The 26,182-nt window shown below is 50.0% G+C and overlaps 1 protein-coding gene across 5 annotated transcripts in view; it reads right to left on the bottom strand.

The window, feature by feature from the left end:
* Positions 1-26,182, bottom strand: part of Dab2ip (DAB2 interacting protein) — a 179,422-nt gene that overhangs the window by 124,874 nt on the left and 28,366 nt on the right. The window lies entirely within an intron of this gene.

The raw sequence follows: 26,182 nt of genomic DNA, 5'->3' as shown, positions 1-26,182 counted from the left end.
GGGGGGGGGGGGCAATCCCAGGAACTAGTACTTGAAAACCCAGGCAAGTTCTAACATGGTCTGGGAAGAGTGTGTCCCCAAGAGGGCTCCAATATACTCCTTGTCCCTAGAAAGTTGACAGTTTAGTGGCATATGAGGGTTCCCTCAGGTGCAGGCAGACCGGGATAGAGGCTGTGGAAACAGACAAGCAGAAAAAAGTAACTAACAATAACTGATAGCTGGGGCTGGGGGTGGGGGCTGGGGGGAGGCAGTAACCCAGGAAGGCATCCCAGAGGAGGTAACCTGAGCTACCTGGCTAGGATTCTGACAGGTAGTAGGTGTGGGATATAAAGTGAGCATACTGAGATTTCTTTTTTTAAATAGGCTTTTATGTAGCCCAAGCTAGCTTTAAATTCATTATGTAGCTGAGGATAACCTTGAGCCTTTGAATGCTGGGATTACAGGTATATGCCACTAAGCCTGATTTAGATAGATCTGGATAGATCTCAGAGCGCCATGCATGCTAGGCAAGCACTGTATCAGATGAGCCATCTCACCAAGCCAGAGCTGAGTTCAGCAGAAGCCTGCAAGTAACTGTCCCCTTCTAGATGGCACTGAGGATTTGGGTTTAAGGTGCCAGCCCAGTCTCATTCGTTGGATCACTTAGGACACAGGGGAGCTAACTGTTCCAGAAGGGAGGCACTTTCAGGCCAGGTCCTGAGGCTGCCTCTGCCACAGACAGTAGCTGGAGAGTCACAGTAGGGTAGAGCCTGACAGGTCTTGAACTCCTACAGGAAAGAGTGTCTTTGAATTACCTGTACAATCTATTCCAGTATTTCACACCACACTGCGGTCAGCCAGGAAGTTTTCCCCCCTATCTAACCTACATCTCTCTTACTGAAATGTACACCCACCTTGCTGCGGAGACAGGAATAACAAAGGCCAGAAGCTGAAATGCCTCCTCGCTGGGCAGTTAGACAGCAAGGAAGGGGGTGGGGGTGGTTCCGTGGGCAAAGACACAACCCCTAGCGCTGAGGAGAATGGACAAGGCCCTCTTTGTGTGCATGATTAATTTATAGGCCTGGGGAGGGCCACGGGAACGTCCTGCGCTGGGCCTCAGAGGCTTCCCTGACCCAATTTAGAAACCGTGTTTATTGTGTCGCTCATGTCAAACCTTCCCAGAGAGGTCTCTATTCCCAGTGTGCTCATGAATTTTCCGGGGGTTTAATCGTGCACAATCTGAAAACGATTTATTAAGAAGATTAAAGCCCCCAAATATGCTTCTGCATGGTCTATGAAACATGGCAAATTGATCGTCCACCACGGGCAGACGTCCCCCGGCAGAAAGATCCCTCAGCAGAGTGAACGTGCAAGGCTACAACCAGGGAAGAGGGAGAGGTGCGGGGTGTGGGGCCCTTGAGTCAGAGTAGAGGCCAATCGTGTGGGAAAGGGGCTTTAAGGACTGCAGGCCGAGGACATAGCTCACTTGGTACGGGGCTTGCCTGGCATACATTCGACCCTAGTCCATCCCCAGCACCTGATAAACCAGTCATCTTTGGCTACACAGAGTTTGAGGCCAACCTGGGCTACATGAGACCATAGCTCAAAAAACCAAACCAAACCAAAAGAACTCCTGAAGAACAGAGTGTGAGCAGTGCCCGGAGCCATGCCCTGGACTTAAAGACCGTCCATCACTCACAGCCAGTGTGCCCGGTGTTCCCTCTGGAGAAGCTCCCTGGGCACTCACAGTAGGACAGGGATCTAATCCCTCCTTGTAGTTCCTAATGCCCCATCTGAGCCCCTTATTTTCCCACCTTGACCCCCAGCCTCCTGGAGGAGACGACCAGGGCTAGGTCCTCCTACCAGGAGGGGACTTTTCATTCCCACCCTTCCTGGGATGTGGAGCAGCCTGGGCCTCACCACAGAGAAGCTGAGTAGAAGACAGGACAGAGGAGTGAGGTCCCAGCTGGAGTCCTTGGAAGATTTGGGGAAGATGGCTGCTGAAAACTCGATCTGACCTCAGATGCCAAGCGTGCAGGCTGCAGCCTCGGTGTTTGTCTTATATCTCAGGCCCAGCCTTGCCTCTCCTGACCCCCCTCCCAATCTAGGATGCCACGGGGAACATGTTTATCTCAGATAAGGAGGGAACTAAGCTGTGGGGAACCTGAGCACCCTCTGAGCCAGGTTCTACACTGAGCCCATCTCTGTTCACACATACAACCCTACAGGTCATGTGCTGTGTCCAAGCTAAACCTTCTATGAATAACTGATGTACCTGAGCCAGGAAGCAAAGAATGGCAGAGCTGGGGTTCAAACCCAAAGCCTACCCTCAGTACCTCCCACCTTAGTCCTTAGCTGGGATGCCTTTGTCCCCATGAGGACTCTTAATGGGCTCGGATCCACTCCTAAATCTCTCAGCTAGCCTCCAGCCTCAGTCTCTCTTGCTGTTCTTCAAGATCAACCATCAGGTGTGACCTTGAAACAAAAAGCCTGGTCCCCAGACTGCCAACCCAGATCCAAGCTTCTCTGCCTGGCTTTGGGGCTCCACCTAGGCCTTATCCCCACTGTGCTTTCTCTATGGTCTTCTCTGGTGCCACCTGCTTTCTGGGATCTAGTTCCTTTGGGATTTTTTTTTTTTTTTTTTTTTTTTTTTTTTGGTTTTGGGTTTTTTTGGGGGGGATTTTTTTGTTGTTGTTGTTGTTTTGTTTTTTGTTTTGTTTTTGTTTGGTTTTTTTCGAGACAGGGTTTCTCTGTATAGCCCTGGCTGTCCTGGAACTCACTCTGTAGACCAGGCTGGCCTCGAACTCAGAAATTCGCCTGCCTCTGCCTCCCAAGTGCTGGGATTAAAGGTGTGCGCCACCACTGCCCCACTCTACTTCCTTTGTTAAATATGCTTATCACCCCCATGTTTCTCATTTCAAATCCTCAAGATCCAAATCCAATGTCATCTCCACACAGCCTTCCCAGGATAGAAACCAAGTTACTGTGGGAGGAGGGGCCTCTCCCTGTTCTCACTGTCTCCCTTGCAGAGTCGGCAGAAAGCAGCCCCCTGCTGTACCCCCATTCTACCCCCAGCAGCCCCCAGGAGCTCCTGGAAAACAATGTTGTCACTCTTAGCAATCAGGTTCAGGGAGCAAGCTTATGTGGTGCCTACTGTGGTCTGACAATGAAGCATAGTCCCTGATGATAAGGGTGGCCAGAGAAGCCTGTGCCAGCCTATGAACATACTTCCCTGGTCACAGAGAGAATATTTTGCCTTTATCCCTATTGTGGACCCACTCTAGCCTCTGATAAAGCCTAAGGACCTCTTTATAGAAAAACCTATTTAAAACATATACACTACCGAGGACTGGGACTGGGCACTGTGAGGTGGTTCGGCACATACAAATATTTGCTGTGCAAGACAGAGAACCTGAATCCTGGTCCTCAGAAGCCATTTGAACAGGGTGCAGTAATGCAAGCACAAGCTTCTGTAATCCCAGTGCCTCTATGAAGAGATGGGACAAGAGGTGGAGAATGCTCAGAAGCCCCAGGGCCCAACTAACCTGCTGTGAAGAGACCCTGAAACTTGCTCATCAAGTCAGTCAAGAAGGAGAGGTGAGGATCCACACCTAAAGGTATCCTCTGAACCCCACACAAGGGCGGGGGCACGTGGGTACCCATCCCACCCCTGGCATGAACAAACACAAATAAGCACATATTCACAACACTCACACACAACACACACACACAGGGCACTGAAATGTGCTTATCACTCTCTCCAGAACACTGGAGTGACATGTGCCGTTTTGATTTGTGTCAGAAATCCCAAGATCTAGAGCTAATAATGACTGTCATCTTCTGAGGAGTGATGAGCAAAACCAGTATCATGACAAGATACCCACAGCTACCCTACGACACGGAAGCCGTGATTTCTTATAAAATCGCTGCATGGCGAATGCTAGGGCGGCTTATCGCCTACAACGATAATTGAAGGGATTGCGATGTGTAATTGTAATGAGAGGTCGGGGGAGTGAAGGCGGGGTGGGAATTCTTTTTCATGCTCCAGGGCTTAGTGCTCTGGAATCCATGCAGAGACTCCCTGGGACCCAGGACTCTGAATACGAGCCCTGAGGTGGCATGTGGAGTGGGAGTGGACTTGTCCTGGACCAGATTCTGGCTGTGTGACCTGAAAGTCTGTCTCTACTACCACAGTCAAGGACCCGTACCTCTGCTCAGGGATATGGCTGCTCTAGTGGTTGCCAAAACCCCTCAATGACTCTGGCAAAACCATCCCTGAGAGAAGCTTTGCCCAGACAGCCCCTGCCACTCCTCAGGAAACTTGTTTTATGTCCCAAACAAGCCAGGCTGACAGGGGATAAATTGCCAAGGAAGGCTGGAGTGGGCTCTGTCTGCACGGCGCCCGCCCAGCTGTCCCTCTGTACCCAGTGCTGTCTGCTCTGTGGAGAGAAGAATGCACCATCAATTATCTGGGGAGAAGGGGCGCCATAAGTACTCACCCAAACACTGCACAGGGAGCATGTCCCAGGCCCCCTGGATGTCAGGCTCTCCTTTTCCTTGATGCCAGCAGGTCACCTTCCAACTTGGGTTAGTCGCCTGCCCATATCTCTAAGCAGATATTCTTTACAGACTGCTTTCCCCAGGGAAGGGACATACACACACCCCTCCCCCTCACCAGGTACACCTTGAGCCTGTTCTGAATTCTATGAGTTGTACCAGAGCTGTATCTCTGGCTTCACGGAGACCCCACAGCCCACTCTAGCCACCTCAGGCCCAATTAGGTTGCCTTCACAACACCTCCATGAAAACTGCCTAATGTAAATCTGTCTCAAGCAATCCTCCTAGAAGTCCTAAGGAGGACACTATGGTTACTATATTTTTAAGAAATAGGACTAGAGATGTTATGTGACTGGCCCAAGACAGCACAGCTGACCTGTGACAGAGTCAAGGCCTACGCCCAGTAGGTCTGGCTTCAGATCTCTCCATTAGCAGCTTCTAGGAGCTCCCCTTTCTACCACGGGCAGCCAGAGTGTCCAGAGAAAGTGTGAGGGTCCTTCTACCCAGTTCTGCCAAGGGTCTCCTCGGCACCTAGAGACCTGAGACTTCATACTTATACCTCCTGTGACCCCAGTCCTGCCTGCTCCAGGACATGCCCCTACTCTTTACCTCCACATAACCCAGTATCCCAGAGCTTCCCAGGCCTCAACAGATGTCAGGGCAGTCACCAGCACTCCAAACTTCACCTCTTCATTTCTTCTTACCCACAAGCACCTACCAGTGTTCTTTCAAGCCAAAGGATGTTGTTCTTGCTGGCAGGTGAACGGGTGACTCTACAACTAATATCTGCTTTGAAATTATTGGGAGGGGGGGTCCACCTGAACCGCACCACCCTGATGCCAAGTGGGCCTAGGTATGGTATCACAGATGCTGCCAGCACCAGGGACATCCAACCCAGAGTCTCAGCCTGCCTGGAGCACCCTTGTAGTCACACAGGGCTCAAGCTCGGGGTCAGGAAAAAGCTTCAGAGGGTGAAGCACTTGCTGCCAAGCCTGACAACCTGAGCTTGATCCCCAGAACTACAGGGTAGAGAGAAAGAACCAATCCCTATAAGTTGTTCTGACCTTCACTGCATGCCATGGCATGCACACATGTATGCGCGCACACAAAATATTATTTTTAAATTAATAGCATGGGGGCAGGCCCAAACTCAAGTTGCAAGAGCAACTTCTAGTCCAGACACACAGCAGGGTTAAGATCAAGGCCACTCCTGGTGACTTGCCGGCAGCATCACTCTCTTAGCAGACAGTGAGACGCTGGTACTTGAATTTGATGAGACCCAGAAGGATCATCCCTGAGACACTAGGAGGCTGGCCAACCTCAGGCTGCCAGTGCTCTAGGCCATGGACACAGACAGAGAGGGAGAGCTCCATGCCTGAACTAGGAAGAAGTCTCCAGAACATCTTACTGAGGAAAAGGTACAACCTGCAGGAAGACTATTATCCAGTAGGAACCTTAACAGAATCATAGCTATCCCATGGCCTTATATGTCTATGAAATTGTGCGAGCACATGGAGAAAACTTCTCAAACGCCTCTCATGGGATGGGTTCTGCTTCCAGGCTCTGCCTAAGCCCTGTCCAGCCCTGGACCAGCCGAATCCTTCTGCACAATCCATAGGGGCAAGAGCAGCTTCAGCCTCTGTGGAGGGCAAACAGGCAAAACACTAAAAACCACAGAAGAAGGTATAGTAAGGTTCATAAAACGTGTTATTCGGAGAACTGGACATTTGGTGAGAGCCTGTAACTCTAACACTCACAAGGCTAGGTAGGGCAGGAGGATCATTATTAATTAGTAGTCCAAGGCCAGTCTGGACTACCCTATGAGACCCTGCCTCAAAAACATGTGAGGGGAGAGAAGAAAAGAGTCAATTTAAAGTTCAGAAATTCTCTTTTACATGCTATGCCTTGAGTAAACTCTCACAACCCTATGTAGATGTGTAAGGATGTCTGTGTGCTCCTCTGTATGGTAGCAGGGAAAAATAGTGACTAATATTCAGGTTGCTAATATTAGGATCACTCCTAAGGAGAGGACACTGACTACAAAGTAAGGATGCATGGAGCCACGTACACCCCAAGGTAGACCACACACTGTACTTCAGGATATGTGGCATGATCGCCTGGCCGGACAGGTCTCAGGATAGGACTTACAGGAAGAAGCTGTTTTCCAGTTTCTAATTTTTCTTCCAGGTCTGGGGATTAAGTACCAGGCTCTATGCCTGGTAGACTGTCCCTCAGTGCTTACACCCCCAGCCTCAGCCTGTAATGTTCATTTTGATTTTAAATAAATAAGTCGTGGATTATGCTATTTTTCTATCCCCAGACTTTGATGGGGATGGCTGACGGTGGCAAAGGCTGTGCATGGGATGGGGAAAGAAGAGCTCTCTCTTTGCTCATTTTTCTTGGGAACCTAAAATTGTTGTCAAAGTGAAATCGGGGAAAGTGAAATGGGGGAAAAGCCCGAAAATCTTTAGAAATTAAAAACACAGGGCAACAGTTTCCCCAAAGTCAGAGCTGCTGGGTTGAGCCTCCAGGTATGGAGACTTAGCATGCTTTTGAAAGCCCCAAATTCCTGCTGATTCCAGCTTGGAGAGGAACAGGAAATGAGAACCTTATCCCAAATCTGGAACTGGGGTCCCACTGAGGTCTCCCTGGAAAGCTGTGTTTAGTGAATTTTCAATTTGTCCAACTGGAACATCTCACACCTTCATATGAAGCTGTTCGGGTGTCGCTCTCTCCAAAGCCCATTCTGGTGAGAAGCCCTCTGCCAGGAAGCACAGACTGCCTGAGGACAGTGTGCATCCTGCTCATGGATCTCTCTGTAGCCTCTGGAACTGGTCAGCGCCTGGCACAAGGCAGGAGCTCATTAAAGACAAAGAGCCAATGGATGCCCTTCAATTCACAGTAGTATCTCTCAAAGCCACTGAAGCCCGAATACACATCTCCCTGGGGCCACTCATCTGGCCTTGAGTTATAATCCCCCTGCTCATGTTTGCAGCTCCTGAGCCTACACCCTGTTGTGGGCCACCAATCTCATAGCCCACTTGGCTCAGAAGCATAAAAGCACAGATGAGCCAGGAAGGGAAGAACAGAATCATGTGAAGTATGACCCCTGCCTGGCTGATACAGCCCTTAATGGCCACCAGACTGGCTGGAAATCCTATTTAAAAGACACTGCCAGATTTGAATGTCAAGATCTTCTTATTGCTGTCATGAAGATAACTAATACTCACTGAAGACTAAACAACAAGGTCAGACAGTGCTGATACAAGTAGTAATCCAGCATTTGGAAGGGTGTGGAAGGATTTTGAGCTGGATGCAAGCCTAGATGACACATCAAAAACCCTACCTCAAAAATAAAGAATGGAGGCTGGAGAGATGGCTCAGTGGCTGAGAGTGTCAACTGCTCTTCCAGGGGTCTTGAGTTCAATTCCCAGCAACCACATGGATCACAACCATCTGTAATGGGGTCTGGTGCCCTCTTCTGGTGTGAAGAGAGCATTGGTGGTATACTCATATACATAAAATAAATAAATCTTAAAAAAAAAAAAAAAAGAAGAGAAAAGAAAAGAAAAGAATGGTTAACAGCTCTTCCAGAGGTTCTGAGTTCAATTCCCAGCAACCACATGGTGGCTCACAACCATCTGTAATGGGATCTGATCCCCTCTTCTGGTGTGTCTGAAGACAGCTACAGTGTGCTCACATATATAAAATACATAAAATCTTGAAAGAAAGAAAGAGGGAGAGGGGGAGGGAGTGAGACAGACAGACAGACTGGAGAGGTGGCTCAGGGCTCAGTGGTTAAGACCATTGGCTGCTCTACAGACCCAGGTTCAGTTCCCAGCACCCTACCTAGATGGCAGCTCACAACATTTGTTCAACTCAGTTCCAGAGGATTTGATGCTTTCCTTGTTCTGGCCTCTTCAGAAACCAGGTACACACATGCTGTATAGATATATATGAAGGCAAAACATCTATACTCAGAAGACAGGCTTTCTCTGGGTAGCCCTGACTGTCCTGGAACTTGCTCTGTAGACCAGGCCTGCCTCTCCCTTCCCAGTGCTGGGATTAAAGGTGTACACCACCAATTACCTGGCTTTTTTATAAATAGATAAATAAATAAATAAATAAATAAATAAATAAATAAAATAAAATAAACAGAGTTGGGTGTGCAGCTCGGTGACAGAAACACTTGCCCAGCATGGTTGAAACCTTGGGTTCCACCCCCAAAGGACAATCAGAGAGAACAAACACTACACAGCCTCATGATATAGGGCTACATTATGCCTGATTCAGCCCAGACCTTGGGCAATGGTAGTCTAGGGGATGATAGCTCAGAATCCTGAGCAGGCACCATTTAATTTGTGTGTACTAGCAGGGCAGGGAGGTGCCTCTGGCTTGACAATCAGGAGTTGGCCTTGGGCATGCCCAGCTATTACCAGCTGCAAAATAGGGCTAAGAACTGTTAGCCACCCACCTTGCAAGGACCACACAAAGCTCAAGTTAAGCAGACAGGCCTCAGGCAGCAAAGCATCTCTCCGACACTAAAGCCTTTTTTGAGACAGTTTCTTCTGTAGCCCTGGAAAGCCTGGAACTCGATATGTAGATGAAGATGGTCTCGAACTGGGATTAAAGGCATATGCCACTTAAAACAACCTCAGTCCTCCCAAGATAGACACTTATGCCTAAGGCAAAGTGGTCAGACCCACTGATACTCTCCTGGTTTGAAGACTCCAAGGTCTGTGCCCTGAGAACCCCTCCCTCCTGGCCTAGCCAAGGGGCTAGCCTTTCTGAAGGGAAACTAACCTGACAGATATTTACTAAGAACCTTAGGAAGGTAGAGAGCCAGGCAGAGAAGGACTCTCAAGAGCTTTCATCACAGTGGGAAACACATAGACAAACCTTAGGAAATCAGAAAGGAATGATGTTTCCACGAAAGTGAGGCTCACTAAAGGAGTCTGGTGTGCGCCATGCAATTCTGAGTTCCATGGTGGTAGGGAGGCCAGCTCAACCCATCCCCCACCCTGTCTGTCGACTCCTTTCCTTAGGGGGAGGAAAATGCTTTAAAGTAATAAATGGGTTTCTTACCATCCTGTGTTCATACAAATGCAAACTCACTTTGGACTTGTGTGTGTGTGTGTATGTGTGTAAGGCACAAGGAAAAATCAAAGTTTCATGCAGAGACTAAATGGGGAAGTGTCATTATCTTTTAAATTTATTTTATTCCATTGCTTTCTTTCTTTGTTTTACAGACAGGGTTTCTGTAGCCTGGGCTGGCTTTCAACTTATGATTCTCCTGCTTTAGCCTCCCAAATACTGGGGTTGCAGGTCTGTACCTGGCTGGGTTGGTCTTTTTGACACATGGTCAGGAGCCTGCCCAAGGGAATATTCAAGGTACAATTGCTATCAGACATAAAGTGGAGGACAGGGATCCAGGAAAGGGGGTACAGAAAGGAGACAAGCTGGAACACCCCATAATCCTGTTTACCAAGAGTTAATTTCCTGGACCTCAATGAAGCAGGGTGGTTCTCACCCTAAGAAAACCTCTAAGAGTCAGGTCAATGGGGGCAGTGTCCCTGGTAAGGCAATTATCCTCTCCCACTAGCCCCCTCACACCCACAGAAGTGTCACTCTCCCAGTCCTATCTGTCCCATGCTTGCTGTGAAATGATCTCTCTTCTGGGGTCAAGTGACCATTTGGCTTCCCTCCTGGAGGCTAGAGTTGGGGAACAGTGGTATTTTTAAGCCATTAACAACTGACAGCTGGTAACTATTGTCTGTCTGCTTCTGTTTTGCTTTCATTTACATTACTTAATGTATCTAACAGTCCTGGCCCTGAGAAGGGGAAATATCCTCTCCCAGCAGAGAGGTAATTTGAGGGTACAGGCCCCTACTGTATGCAGAAGGGGCCCTGAGCCACAGGGCTCAGACCATCTGACAACACCTACATGGCCTTCCACATGGGAGCCTGGAAATGCAGAGCTTAGCCCTGTATCAGGTGGTAGGGCCCAATAACATCTGCTTCAAGCCCCACCACCACCACCGCCACTGCCACCGCCCTTGTGGAGGTACCTACCCTGTGCCTAGGAGATGGCCCTCCTCATCAGGCCAGGCATCATGCAGGCTCAGCTTCATGGATCAAACTATAAATCATACACAGTCCATAATGGAAAATGCTCCCAGGAGCCAAGGCGGGAGTAAGAAACATAATCAGCTATGCTCTTCTGGCTACAGTCAGGGGCTAGACTGAGAAGCCCTGTGTTCCTGCTGCTCCTCACCCCACCCCCTGCTGGCTTTGGGAAGGCTGAAGGTAAGTAGCTTGGCAGGCAAGGGAACTCTGAAACCAACTGTGGGGGCATTTAGCTTCCTGGGACTACAGAAAGTTCCTGAAGTGGAACTCACATCACCTGAACATTGACTGAGTGGTAAGGACTACAACCAGTGAACACAGGGTGTCCCTCCTAAGTGATCCCCACAAGATTTGCAAAGTTCCCTTGGATCCGTTGAGGGAGATGGAGAACTGGCAACCTGAGAGGAGTCTGAGGCTAAGCTATCCCCCAGGGGCCACTAAGGTCAGCCTCAGAGGTACAGGAGATGATGCCCAAGAACAGGAAGGAGGGGAGGAAGGAGAGAGACTCCTGGCTGAGGTGGAACAGGAGGGGAGGGGAACCTGCAAGAGGGGAGCTGTCCAGAAGAGAGGAAGTGGTCTGCAGGAGGAAGCTTCCCAGTTGGCCATTAGGCAAGCGGCACATTTTACAGTCCGGACTCCAGAAGGATCAGCAGAAGGGAATTAGAAGCAAGAGTTGGAGGAGTCTGGGTTCAGAAAATCTGGCACCCTAGGCATGAACAGACCTTCCAGATGAGGGCTGGAAGATAAGAAGAGAGCACCAGAGTAGGGCCCTCGAGTCAGGAGATACAGGCATCTGAGAGCCTAATAGGAGCAGTGGTTCAGAAAGCAAGAAGCACCTAGAGGTGGGTACTCAGCCTGCAGAGGCTGCCTGGCAAAAATGGCGGACACTGCGGTGGTAGTAAAGGCCTGAGACATATTAGCCAGCTACTGATGCCTCCAAGAAGCCAAAAGCCTGCTACTGCCATCCCATCTTGCAGATGGGCAAGTCAGCAAAGAGCATCACACTCAGCTGAGCCCACAGATCCGTTTAAACCCCTTAGAAAGGAGCTGGGGGTGGGGAGAGTGGCCAGCGTTTGCTAAGTGGTCTGTTAGGTCTCTTAGGGGGAATGTCTCCTAAGGGGCAGAGGTGACCAGGCAGAGAGTGACAGCCAGGCCTCCAGCTGGGCAGGGTGGAAAGAGGGGAGTCTGGCCTGGGATCCAGCAACTTCCTCTAGCAGCTGGCCCAGGCAGCCAGAATAGGAGCCTGCCATCTGAGCAGAAGGGTCTGGAAGGCTGGGGAGAAGGGCAGAGTCGGGAAGGACCTTTAGTTCTTGTTCAAAACAATGACCACCCAAAGGATTTGATGTCTACAACATTTGACTGTGCTAAATTTAGCACACAGGGTGGGGCAGGCACAGTACATACAGCCCTGCTTTGATTTCACATTCTGGTCCCTTGTTTAGCTCTTTCTATCTACACTCCTATACAAAACAGGGCCCTGCCTCCTAGGGGTCTTGTCATGGGAGAAAACCAAATTACTTCAAACCCACAAAGGTTTAGAGGTCAATAAGATAACCATTCATTATCCTATTAGGACTTCACACCTAAGCCAGAAAAGGCTCAGTTTAATTCAAAGGATTTAATCACTATTTCAGAAACTGAAGATGAGCTACCAGAGCTCATAAAGTCATGACCAGGACCATGCCACAGGCTACCCAAATATAAAGATGGGTCAATTTTCAGCAAACCCTTGCTAAGAAAAAAATAAGAGAGAGAGAGGAAAGCAAAGGAACAAAGTTCTGCCTCAGCTTCTCTCAAAAGCATAGCCTTGTATAATCCAATGGGAAAGTTTGTGGATCTGAGCCACAATAGCACGCAGCATACAGTAGACATTTAGTGGACACAAGCTGGCAGTGTCACCCCAGGCAGCACCTCTGTCCTGTCACAGCCTGAGGACTCAGTATCTCTGGCATCCTCAGAATGACTGGGCCACTCCTCTGGGGAGCCATCCACCATCAGTCAGCACTGCGGGTCTCTCTCTTTACAGACAGAGCCCACTGTATAAGCCCTGATGAGGTAAAGCTCACTATACAAACTGAGCTGGCCTCAAACTTGCAGTGATCCTCCTGCCTCTGACTCACAAGTGCCAGGAATATGGCATGCACCATCACGACAAGCGGATTATTTCCTGAATCTGGAGGATGATATGATTTGGTCAGTAGGCTTCCAAGCACTGATGGTTGGAGTCAGAATCTTTCTTTCTTTCTTTCTTTCTTTCTTTTTTTTTTTGTTTGTTTGTTTTTCAAGACAGGGTTTCTCTGTGTAGCCCTGGCTGTCCTGGAACTCACTCTGAAGACCAGGCTGGCCTCGAACTCAGAAATCCACCTGCCTCTGCCTCCCAAGTGCTGGGATTAAAGGCGTGTGCCACCACTGCCTGGCTAGAATCTTTCAACATTATTTAGTTTTGACTCAACTATTTTAAGCCCTTACAAGCACTTCCCCACCCCACTCCCGACTTCCCCACCCCCGTTGCTGGGGGTGGAGCCTGGGGCCTCTGGCATGCTGTTAGTAAACACATTTCCCCACAGAGCCACATTCCCCAGCCTGCTTGAAAGCACTTGTACAACAGCATGGTTGAGACAGGACTCAGCTGGACATACCCACAGATTGTGCCCCGCCTCCTACCGCCCCACTACCAGGCAAGGATTCCATCAAAGCCACCATTCCTGCTGAGCACAGACACACCTGAGGAACCACTCTATGCTGGGGAGGTTGCCTCCTTTAGTTGATGCCAGAGAGCATTTCTGCTGATATGGTGTCTACAGTGTCAACTCCCAATTAGGGAAAAATGTTTCTACACATACATATTGAATCTAATCATTATTTTTAAATTTTACTTATTTTTAAGATTCTTTTTTAAAATGAGTGTTTTGCCTGCAGGTATGTCTGTGTGTGCGCCTGGTGTCTTTGGAGTCAGAAGAGGAGAACTAGAACTGGGGTTACTGATGGTTATAAACAGCATGTGGGTGCTGGGCAACACATAAAAGTTTTCTGCAAAAGCAGCAAGTGCTCTTCATTACTAAGCCACCGCTCCAACTCCAGGTCTAATCACTATGCTCAATGTGTTTCTGGTCCTCCTGATCTTGTCTACTTGTCCCCTTCCTGCTACGGTTGGTAACCTCCCCAGCTTAGTAAAGAAACAGAGTTGGGAGAAGGTGAAAGCAAGATGAGAGAAGCAGGCAGGCAGGCAGGCAGGCAGATAGACAGTCAGACAATATCAAGTCTGATGAGCTGATCTGAGAGAGGCTTTGGTCTCTGGTGGCAGAAGGCCCTTGTGGACCCCCATGTAAGCATGAAGTTGGACAGTTGAATTGAGTAGTGTCTCAAGGCAGCAAAGGTCCCCAAGTTCCCAGGGGTCTCTGTGAGTTCAGGAACGCCAGTCCAGAAGCTGAATAGACATACACTTAGGTGACCAGGCATGGTGCCAACTCCACTTGAGAGTCAAATGGAGCCAGAGAAACTGCCCCTCCCCAAGCACTGAAGATTCTGGGAGCCCTACATCAGGAAACCCAGAGGATTTGCCTGCTCTACAAAAATTAACCTGGGTCACCATTTCCTCATCAGAAAAGTAGGGGCGTCAGGCTGGGCGTGGTGGCCAACTCCATTAATCCCAGCCCTCAGGAAGCAGAGGCAGGAAGATCTCTGTGAGGTCAAGGCCAGCCTGGTCTACAGAGTGAGTTCCAGAATAGCCGGGGCTCTGTAGAGAGACCCTGTCTAAAAAGCAAAAATAAACAAAAAGGTAGGTATACCAATGCCATGTGATGCTCAGGCCACAGCCCATGAAGAAAGTTGAAGTGTCTAAGCCACATAAGGGAGGATGCTCTCTGTGAGAAGGAACAGGACCCCATGGGCCTGGAGGTTCCTTTTCCTTAGTGAGCAAGGTAGGGAGAAAGAAGAAGGCCTCCACAGAAGTCCCTCATGGGACCTTGAGAGGACACAGTGAGGAGTTTCCACCTTAGGCTCTGCCTCCCACATCAGTAACAACAGTGTGAAGGCAGGGCTATTCACTAGGGACAGAGCTCTCCACTGACTGCCAGGCTTCAGCCTTGCACAGCCCCCATGGAGCCAGGTGTAGGTCTGCCCTCCAGCCACAGGTCCACGGGCAGCATGTGGGTCTGCCCAGGAACTGAGATCAGACTCCCTCCAGACTTTCCTCAAAGTTTTCCTCAAAGCTCTCCAAGGATCTTCCACTCCTCCTAGGCCTCCTGGGAAACAGATGGAAAGGGCCAAGGCCAGTGGCAGGCCAGAGCCAATGCCCAGCAGGGACGATCTTGAAGCCCACGGGAGTTGCCAAGCTGCCTTTTGCTTGTTTCCCAGAGATGACCTGCCCCAGGTCTGGGCAAGAGAGTGTTGTGCAACCCACGTACGAATTCCAGGTCTAAAAACAATGCATTATCCATGGTCTACGTTCTGACCCTCTGTCAGCAATGGTCAGCAGCAATGCCTTTACCAAGAAAGGCTTGACGGGTAATCCCTGCCTCTGCGGCAGCACTCTCTCCTAAAACAGTGCTCGGCAGCACCAAATTACCCAAATCAATTACTCTGGGGAAGAACTCCAGCAGATAGACACTAGAATAAAAATGGCAGGTAATTCCCACTGGCGGGTAATTGGTCCCTTGAGAATTTCAAATAATAAAAGCAGAATTGAAAAGAAGGCATTTTCCCCTAGAAAGGCAGCAAGAGAATGCTTGTGGATAAACAAAAGACTCTCCCCTCCCAGCTGTCTTCCTCTGCAGGGGAACCACCAGAGAGCCACCATTGGCCCATGAGGCTGAGGTGGGGGGAAATGGGGACAGTTCCTGGGTGCTTAGGTCAGGCCTGAGGGGACACTCGATTCTCATGTCTTGGGCTCAAGTGGCAGTTCATCTCTGAATTCAAGGTGACCTGCACCTCTTACTCAGGACAAAGGCTCTCCCAGAGCAGGATCATGCCTGTCATTCCTTCCCTTCCTGCACCTGACAATGGTAAAAGGACCTGCCAAGGCCTCAGATGGTGATGGAGGGGCAGGTCCCTTGTGAGCCAGTTATTGTACCCCCCCATGCCTCAGTTTCCTTGATTGTCACAAATCTGCAATGTCATCAAATTGTTAAATAAATAGAAGTGGCCTACAGTACCACTCCAAGAGTGTTACAGATGGGGGCTTGAGGGATGGCTCAGCAGTTAAGAGCACCGATTGTTCTTCCAGAGGTCATGAGTTCAATTCCCAGCAACCACATGGTGGCTCACAACCATCTGTAATGGAGTCTGATGCCCTCTTCTGGTGTGTCTGAAGACAGTGTACTCACATAAAATAAGTAAATCTTTTTTTTTTTTTAATAGTGTTACAGAGCCTGCCTGTTGGCATCCCATGGAAAGGTCCTGTAGTCATGATCTGGAGATGTCCATAGGACTTCTCGGGGCGTTTTAAATCAATAATGCAGATTGGCACTCTACAGGGGACCATGACCAGCATAGTCTTTTTCTTACCAGCCAGCCATTCACGACACAGACTAGGTTGACAACGATGGCAGGCACTGGGTCCAGCAAAGACAGAACAAGGAAGGCATTTTACGGGGCTAGAGGTCAAAGGAAGCTTTTAAACCGGCATATGCTCATACACTCCTAAAGAAAAGGACGAGATCTGTGGGCAGGCACAGAACAGCCCAAAGGGAGGCCAGCACGGGGCAGTGTGACTCCACTTGGTTGTGGGTTGTGCTAAGAATGAGAAAAGTTGAATGGAGGAGGGTCTGGGGGTAAAGAACATGGTGGGAACTTTTCAAAGTGCCTGGCTAAAAATAATGTCTCAAGTATTTCCACATGCCAGGCATTGTGGGAAACGGCTCTCAAGCTCTCTCCTGTCCTCTGCTCTCTATCCAAGTGATGTGGTGCTTCAGTTCACAAGTACTAAGTGGCAGAGCAGAGACTCAGGATTCCAGTACAACTTCAGACAAATGCACTTAACCCCTGCATCCCACCCCCACCCTCAGAAACAGTACAGAGAGGGAGCTAGAGCCACCAGCACCATCAGGATGGACAGGAGTCGCAGATCCCTTGCCATGTGAAGCCTGCTTGATTTTTAATTTATATCCCCACTGAGCAGCACTTTCCAAATATCTGCATAGGTCACTCGTTTTAAGTATTTATAGGGAGCCTTCTCTGTGATCCATCCATGAGTGAGCATGAAAGCACAAATGGGAAGCTGGCACTGAAAGAGACACGTGGCTGAACCCATCAACGCTCTCAGCTAGACTGATGCTTTCCCAGTGCACGACTGCTGTGATTCATGGGGCCTGGGAGCTGTCATAGATGGACACGGACCTGGGAAATCAGGAGGCGGGGGGCGGGGGAGGGCACCCTATCATCCCAAATATGACACCCACCGACAGTCACTTCCATTAGAAGGAAGAAGTCACCAGACCCTTTCCTGTCCCTGTACTGGAAAGGAAGCAAAATTAAGTGCCTTAATTCAATTAGGTAATTAAGTAGACAATGTGAAGAGAAATTCCAGCAAGGATATAAATACTCTAAGTCACAGGCGTGGGTGAAGCAGATGTCAACAACAAACAGGAACTCCCTGGAGAGGGGAAGACAGATGGAGGCGGGGCTGAGGTGTGTTCCCCTCCAGGGTGGTATATAATTACCCAAGCCAACCCTGAGGAGCACTTTGCAAGCCTTACCTCACCTAAGTCTCAAAACAACTTAGTGATGAAAGTGGGGCCATTTGAGGGAAACTGAGGCAGAGGTATGAATGAACCTGCCTGCGGGCACACAGGAGCGAGAGACAAGGCCTGCAGGATCCAAATCCACACCTTTCTCCTTCCTGGCCCTCTGCTCCTGTCCTCAGAGTATGCCCAGGATAAAGTGGGCTCTCTGGCTGTCTGGGGTCAAGCAGGGAAAATGAGGCAGGATCAAGGCTTCCTGAGCTCCTCAAGGGTCTCACTTGTCAGGCCAGGTCTGGGGCTCTCCTCATCCCAGCACTCTCAGCTGTGGGGTGGCTGAGCTCAGGCAAGCTGGGAAAACTGAATTTGGATAAGCCTGCTTGTTGCAGTTTTGGCACCAGTCTGGCATGGCTTAAGGCCTCCACCCTCTGGGAAGCCCCCTGACCTTCTCCCTGCCCTACTGTCTACACTAACTACATGGCTCTCTGGAGGCAGAGCATGCTCTCTCTATAAGGGGAAAAGACAGGCAAGAGCCCAACCTCAGACCCCTTTGAGATCCACCCACCTCTTCCTCACAGCTGGTGGTCTTCAGCCCACACATACATGGTCACAGCACACAGGGACAAAGGTGGACACAGGCCCCAGAACTTCAAGCATCTTAAAGAACCTTTGTTAACCCCCTCCTCTTTGCACCAAACTTGAAATAGAAAATCATTTCGTTGGGCTGACTTAATCCTACCCCGAACCAACCCATGTATACTTATAAGAAAAGTAATATTATCTAAAAAATAAAATCTTTCAAACTCAGATGGTCCTACCCAGAACTTTGCTGGGTGTGTGTGTGGGGGGGGGGGGGGGAGTATGGGAAAGAGGCACTGCTGGCCAGAGTATCCTACAACTGCTAAGTAATCTTCTTTAAAATAAAAAAAAAGTCCCTGGAGAAGAGCAGACAGGGACAGAGGCCCTGGTGCCTGTCACTGTCACATGCTTACACTGTGCACAGTGCACTGTGTTCTCCATGGCTACTTCAAACCTAACAGTCACCCACAAATAGGCCATGCTGTCCCTAGTTTATAGAGGGCTGAGGAGGAGGGAAGTGAGGGGTGAGGGGTGAGGGGTGAGGTCAGCACCAGTTGCAAATCCAGGAGCAAACCCTGACCACCCTCCATTCCCACTCCCTGGGGCACCTTTGAGTACTCCCCAGGCTCCTTTGTGGGGACAAAAGGCAGTTGGCTAAGTCCTCACCTCCCACCCAAGGGCTGTCACAGACCCCATTCCTAACTCAAATTAACACCTTAGTCCATGGAAAATGGAGAACCACCCTGAGTGTTGGGTACAGAGACAGATAAGGGATTGACACCAAGTACCGCCAAAGCCAGCAAGCTACCAATGGAAAAGAGAGGGGCTTGGGGCTGACCTGCTCTCCTCTGTTCCCACCCTGGCTCCTCAAGGACAGTGTCAGAGGGGGAGGCAGAGAGAGAGGCTACTGAGAGAAGGGACTCCCTGCTCACCCTGCCTGGCTTGCTACCTCTATTTCTCCTTTCACGGTCCCTCATGAGACCCACCACACTTCTGTTGGACAAGCAGTACACAGCCTTATGCTGTAAGCTGTGTCGTTGTAAAGACTTGTATTCAAATCCTACCTTGGAACTTCCCCACCTGGTGACCTTGAACAAGTCCCAACGATCTCAAAGTCTGTTTTGAGACTCAGTGAGCTGATGCTCAGAAACCTAGTGCCTGGCCTGTAGGAAGTGCTCCGGAAGTGTGAGCTGCTGGCTAGTTATTTGTATTATAGCTCAGAGAGGTCATGTGCCTTGCCTGGGCTCAAACAGCCAGCATGAGGCACAGCAAGTGTTGATACTGGGTTCCAGGTCCGATCTAATCCCTTTCTTGACACAGAGCCCCTCTGCAGGGAAGCCATGAGAAAGCACAGCCCAAATATTTATTATGCCTCAGTGGGTTCCCTGGGCCTACAGTTCATAGGCTGAGTGCAAAGTCCCAACCAACAGGTTTGTTTTTCTACACACACACACACACACACCCCAGTAAATAGCTCACAGTGGAAGTTCCCAAACCTTGGCATCTTCCCCAGTCCAGAGGTGAGCGGTGAGCTCATGCCTGTGACTAAGCCACACTGACGCCAGGAGCCCTCTCTGGGAACCCAGAGACTTGGCTTCTAGCCCCAGAAGGAGTCACAATGCAAAGCCAGGGTGCTTCCAAAGGTGGGGATCCCCAGCTCCTGTTGCTGACTTTAGGATGGTCCTGCCAAGCAGGGAGGCCTTGCAGCCAAGGGCCAACAGGGGCCTGGAGGGCAGGAGTTGAGTTCCAGTTCAAACACTAACTTAGTGAAGTTTCAGGCCAGCCTGGCCTCTAATCATAGTTGTAAGGATAAGCGAGTGCCAGTGGCTTCTGGTGGTCCATCAGCTCAGATCCTGCTCACCAGTGACCAAAGCTGAGCTGGAAGACGCTGAGCTCATGTGGGCACTGAGATGTAGAAACCAGTGTTGAGGGAAGGATTGGGCAAGCAGCCTGGAAGGGGAAGTAAAACAAGCCTGGCCTCAAGGCCAGTCCTCACAGAGAGTCCTGCAGAGGTCCCCAGAGTCAGGCCAGGAGCAAACAGCCTCTAGATACAGCCTCACCCCTGCTGGCTCCTTTCTCTCACCTCTAAAGGTGGAGATGGACAACCTGGACCACCTACTTTAAAAACTAGAAAGAGCTGAGAAACTCATGTGCAGGCTTTCCCCAAAGCTGGCTCTTCCCAGACTTCACAGGCAGCAGAAAACAGGGTCTCCTGACGGTAAGGGAGATGTAGGAGGTGAGCAGACTTTAATACAGTCAACTTTACAGGAATGCCCATACAAAGACAGAAATAGCACTGTGCTCCTTATAGATCAGGAGACCACCATGCTCTGTAACCCTCAATGGCTCCCTATTGCCTGTGAAATTATATTCACAATCCTTCTGTGTTTGTTTTGTTTTAGAAACAGGGTTTCCTCTCTCACTCGGGCTGACCTAGGACTCCTATGTTGATCTTCCTCAGCCTCCTCAGTTTTGAAGTTACAGGTATAAACTTGCAACCCCTAACCCCCAATCTTTATTACATGATTAAAGGTCCCCAATTTGGGGTCCTCATGACACTTTTCTGCATCAGACTCATCACCACCACCCCAGTCCCTGACCTAGCAGGTCACAGTTTTCTGCTGCTTTCTGGCCTGAAGCCCTTCTCCCTAGGGTCTTGATTCATCTCGGGCCTTCTTGCAACCTTTTAGCACTTGGCTGGAAAGTCTGCCTGACCCCCATCTCCCCTCAGACTGTGACTTGCTCTGGGCTCCTTAGAACTCAGATAAATGAGGCTGGGGACAGGCTTGGATTCTGCCACTCACTTCTGGATCCAGTGTTCGCGTGCAGCCAGACACTGGGTGCACCTTCCCTCTGTGTACTCATGAGAGCAGGCAGCCCAGCCCCCACCCACTTCAGCAGCAGCCGCAGAGCCACTCAAGGGAGATAATGGAGCCAGAGGGCTCTGCAGGGCTTCAAGTGTGACTCGAACCCAAGGGATTACAACGTCTATTTTTAACTCCCCACATCCTGACCGAAAAACAAATCCCTCACACACCCCACCAATTCCTATCAGGGGGGTGACAGGGCCTTTTAAGAATGTTCTCTTCTCCTCTTGGAAGTAATGCCAGCCAGCGTTGATGGTTGATGGAGGTTCCTCTGCCAGGAAAGGCCCTGAGGTCTCCGTTCCAACCACTGCCAGCTCCCACTATGTCTGGCTGGGTCTCCACAGCTCCCAGAAATATTGGTTTCCTAGTGGACTCAGCTGTCATGTATTTTCCAGGACAGCCAGATGTGATCACAGCAAGTGCTGAGAATGGCCACACTCATTCCTCTCCTTATTCCATCACCCAGTGCCCTCTCCTGGCCCTTCTCAAATAAGTGAGCCCTGCTAGGACCACCTCCAGGGGTCAATGCTGAGGCACCTGAGTCACAGGGAACTGGCTCTGTGGGAGCACAGGCAAATAAGCTGGTAAGATATCTGAAGGAACAGTCATCAGGAACCATGGAGAGCTTTGAGGCTTCAAGGGTTCCCACCTGCACAAGGGCTAGGGGAGCATTGTCTAACTATTACCTATCCCTCTAGTATCCCCAAGACAGCTTCTCATGGCAACCAGCCACCATGACCACAAGGAGATGAGACTTTCCTCCCTCTGGCCACAGTTCCTACCTGTCACCAGGCCTACCTGCGTGGGTGTCAGCCTCCTTCTTCTATCTCTATGGAGGATGGCTCCCGGGGCTTCGTGCATGCCAGGCAAGCGCTCTACCTCACAATCCCTGCTCTAAGTTCAATCATGCACTGTTCACCCCTTAGGCCCACCTCAGCTAGTGCCTCTGCTTGAATTCACCGTCATAACAAAAAACAGCCCAGGAAAATGGTTCACCAGGGGTATCTCAAAGGACAGACCCTGGCTGTGCTCCCAGAGTACCTCAGACAGCCGCTCCTCTGAGGAGCACTAAGAACCAGGAGGGAAGCAAGAGAATGAGGGAGATGGTGGGGTGGGGCCTCAGCCTGAGTAAGCCAGCCGTGTGTGTCCCCTTTCCCAGAGCCTCAGCTTCCTTAGCAGAAAGTCACCTGGGTGAAGCCAGTCCCACTAGATAATGGACTCCACAAGTCCGGAGGTTTGAACTAAGGCTGTGTTCAGCATGAATCTGCCTGTGGCTCTGCTTCTGCTTTGGCCTCTAGGGCTGGCTCTACAGTCTTCTTTCAACAAGCCAAACTCTTCCCAGGGAGGCTGTCCAACCCCAGAAAGCCATGTGACCTGCTTGGTGCCCCCAGGACAGCATCTGTGACTCTAGAATAACCCCTCAACCCCAGTGGAACCTATTATTATGAAGATAATCCCCAGATGTTCTCTCAAGTCTAAAGGTGGCTTGGACTTTCTCATTTGGGACAAGAAGTTCAGTCTGCAGGAAGGCTCTTCTAGACCTGCTTCAAGACCTGTCCATCTTAGATGACATAAAGCCAGAAGGGACTTTTTGGAAAAGCATTTCAGGACTGGGGTGGGGGAGGGGACAGTGGCCTAGAGGCAGATATGTACCTACCACGTACAAGGTCCCAAATTCGACCTCTAATACACCACACACACAGAGGGGGATGGGTAACATATCCAGAATAATCATAAAGAGACAGACATCTGTCCATGAATCCAAAGCATGTTTGTCTTTCAGCAATGGTCAGTCCAGCCCATGTGCAGACACAGAGGCTCTTGACGGGCTGTGCTAAAACACAGGATACAAGGAAAATGCTCAGGGCCAGAAGCATTGGCAGAGCACTGGCTAAACTGGATGAGAGTCACCAGGCATCAGAAGGCCCGTGCTGGACTCACTCATCTTGTGGACACTCAAATGATAAGTACTGAGTCTGTCAACCCCAGAAGTCCAGTGCCCGCCTTGGAAGATAGGCAAGTCTGCAAGCTAATGGGAGCTGCAAAAGCCAGGGCTAGGATATATGCATGAAGCCCGGGTTCCAGCCCCAGCATAGCATACACAAGGTATGAGACCACATGCCTGGAATCCCAGCACTTGGGACGTGGAGGCAGAAGGATCAGAAGCCTACAGCTGGCCTGGGATACAGAAGTTAGCCAGTTCCAAGCAAGAGTAACTCACAGTCAGATCCTGCTGGGCAGTCAAACAGTGATAGAGATGGAAGGGTAGTCCAGAAGCCTCAGGCACAGACCAGGGTGCTGGACGCCTAAAGAGCAGAGGAAAGTAAGGAGAAAGGAACCGCAAAGCCACACATTGTAGCCCAGGGATTAGGCCCTGATGCTGTGGTGGGGCACAGGCAACCACTATCAGTGGGCAAGAAGATTCATGACAGAGCCAGGAAGCTGACGCTCACAAGGGCTGCTTCAAGAAACAGCTGCTGGGCAGCCCAGGCACAAGGTATAAGTACAGTACAAGGAGCCTGGGATCACTTGCACCTGGAAGAGGTTAGAGCACTGGGCAGGGGACCAGTTGGGAGACAGAAGTAGGAAAGACAGGAGATAGAGGTGGCAACTTGAGAGGGAAACTACAGGTGCTATACACTCCCCCACCCAGGTCTCTTAGCCCAGGCTACTCCTTCCTGGGAAGGTGACTACCCAGACCCCCAAGCTACCTTTGGCTCCAAGTCAGGAACCCCAGTCACTTTCATGGTCATCTTCTTGTAGTGTATGCTAAAGCCTGTTAGATTCTGAGGTCTGCAACCTCATTGGGCCCTGAACTCACTGTGGTGCCCTTTCTCAGAAATGCCAGGGGAGGTCATGGCTCTAAAGGACTTCAGCTGTTTAGCTGAACAACCCCACCTCTATCCCCTTGACATCTGAGGAGCCTAAAGATATGAAGAATTCTCCCAGGACCACCTGCTATAGACCACAGGCCTTCCATCTTCTGGACAAGATCTCTTAACATCAAAGCCACTACCAGGAGGGCAGGAAAACCACAAAAAGTCACGGTGCTAAGACAGTTAAATGTATAGTTAGAGGATGAGAGTTCAAGTCCTGGCTCTTCCTTTCTGCTCTTTCTTCCCATAATGTATGTGGGCTTTGGATGTTCGCTTCCTTTTGTGGACTCTTTGGACTTTAACCATAAAATGCATGTAATTTACCTGGAGCCTTCAGAGGGATCAAAGGGTTAAAAGGCAGAATAAGTCTCCGTATGCCACAGGGCTTGAAGGGCAGAAATGTGACACTGGAAAGGTCCACGTGAGCATGCCCTTCCCACCATAGCCAGCCCAGCCCTCAGAAGAGACAAATCCCCAGAGATGCCTTCCAGGGAGGACCAATTTAACAAGAGACAGACCTACCCTGTGCCTTCTTCCAGGAGTTCAGGCACACAACCTTCGAGCTGGAAAGGTCAGAGCACCCACACTGCAATGAGGAGAAGGGGGAGGACACACTCAGCTCTCCTGCATCCCTACCTCTGTAACTGAGAGTCTCAGCAAGGCGTGCCCATCCTTGGAGAAAGTGGAAGTCAAAGGTCTGCCCTTACGCATGCACACTTTGAGAGCATCACTGGACTGTTCTCTCTTGCCTGCCTCCTAGCCCCTGATTTCCAGCACTGTCCACTTACTCTGTCTTTCTCAGAGTACCTGACTGAGAGTGAAGCTTCTCAAGCTGAGCTATGCAGATGGCCTGGAGAATTGTTACAGAGAAGATCCCTAGGTCAGGAGTGGAGATGAAGAATTTGCACTTCAATAGGTACCCTGGATGCTTGTGATAAAAGCATCCTTACACACATAACAGGTCTGGACGTAAGTGCACATACAAGTACACACACACACACACACACACACACACACACCATAGTAGGCATTCAAAGAGGGTCAAAAAGTAAAAATTAGAAGCATAGACTCTATGGGCTGCTGCTGAGTGTGGGGCGCTGCGCACCCCACCTCCATCACTGACTGTATGACCTTTGGCAAGTCCCTTCCTCACACTAAACCCATTTCTTTATATTTAAAGTGAGGATAAGAAAGGACACTGCCTCACAGGGTTCCCTTAATGCAGTGACATATGTTTAAAGCCCCCAGTACAGGACCTGGTACAAAATAAACAATAAATGGTGCTGTGGCCATTGCCAAACTCAGTTCCCCTGCCTGGAGTGCCTAAGCGAAGGCACTGAAAGCTAAGACAGGGGGGGCCTCAGAGAATCCTTGAGCCATTAAGAGATGCCTGGAGGTCTGTGCAAACATCTAGTGGGTAGAAGTAGCCAGGGCACAGATTTCCACTCTCAACAAGAATGTTTTAGCTGGCTGGAGATATCCAGTCATAGGGACAGCACCTCCTGAGCTTCCAGTCCTGGAGAACCTAAGCTGAAGGAACTGGATGTGTACCAGCTTATGGAGGTATGTATGTAGCCCAGGGAAGGCACATTGGAGGCCAGCCAGGAGCCTGAAGCATCCCCTCAGTGGCTGGGATCAGGTTTCTCTCCTGCATGCTAGTTGGATGGGTCCTTCGCTGTTCCTCAGTGTTTATAGTTGTCACCTCCACTTTCAAAGACATAACTCGCTTGACACACTCACAACAGACAAGGGAAGTGTTGCGGCTATTTGAAATCTGGAAGAACCTACCGCTTCTGTCCTTACCACAGTATGTGCACCTTTCTCAAAAGGCCTGGTGTTCTACTGTTCCTGAGAGAAGGGGAAACTGAAGCACACAGATGCTGAGTCCCTCAGGCACCAAAGCTGGGAGCAGGCGACCTCCATGCCTTATAAAAGCCTAGATCCTCTAGATCATCCTAGTACGGACCAGGGGTTTAGGAAGTTACAGTGAGCAGAGGAAGCTGAGATTTGAACCTGTGTTTAGATTCTGGAGCAGGATGTTAGGTTTGGTTAATTCTGAGGCACAGTCTTTAGGTCAAGAAAATGGAAAGGAGTGCAGACTGAGGAAGAACAATGTTTCCTATTACAACTCTCATCAGTGACCGCTGGCAGTTGAAAGAAACTAAAGCGCACTCCCCTGCTGCCACCTCAACAGTTGAAAGACGTGGGCTAAAGCTGGGCACACACATCACAGAAAGCTCGAAAGAGCTTTCAATGCTCACCAGGCTGGGTGGTCCTGGAAACCAGGTGGCTTGGGTCTCTCTCCCCATGCAGACTGTGGCTCTCAAGGTGTGTTCTGTCCCTAGAGGGTGGGGTTGGAAGCAGGCCAAGGAAAGAGAGACCTCTCTGAGCCTACTTGCGTCCTTAGTAACAGCACTAGCTAACAGTAATTACAAACATCCCAAAGTTGTAGTGTGTGTGTGTGTGTGTGAGAGAGAGAGATAGAGACAGAGAGACAGAGAGAAAGAGACAGAGAGAGAGA

The sequence above is a fragment of the Mastomys coucha genome, unplaced genomic scaffold, assembly GCF_008632895.1.
Source record: "Mastomys coucha isolate ucsf_1 unplaced genomic scaffold, UCSF_Mcou_1 pScaffold15, whole genome shotgun sequence".
Classification (NCBI taxonomy): domain Eukaryota; kingdom Metazoa; phylum Chordata; class Mammalia; order Rodentia; family Muridae; genus Mastomys; species Mastomys coucha.
Note: the sequence above shows the minus strand (reverse complement) of the source record. Positions and strands in the feature narration are given on the sequence as shown.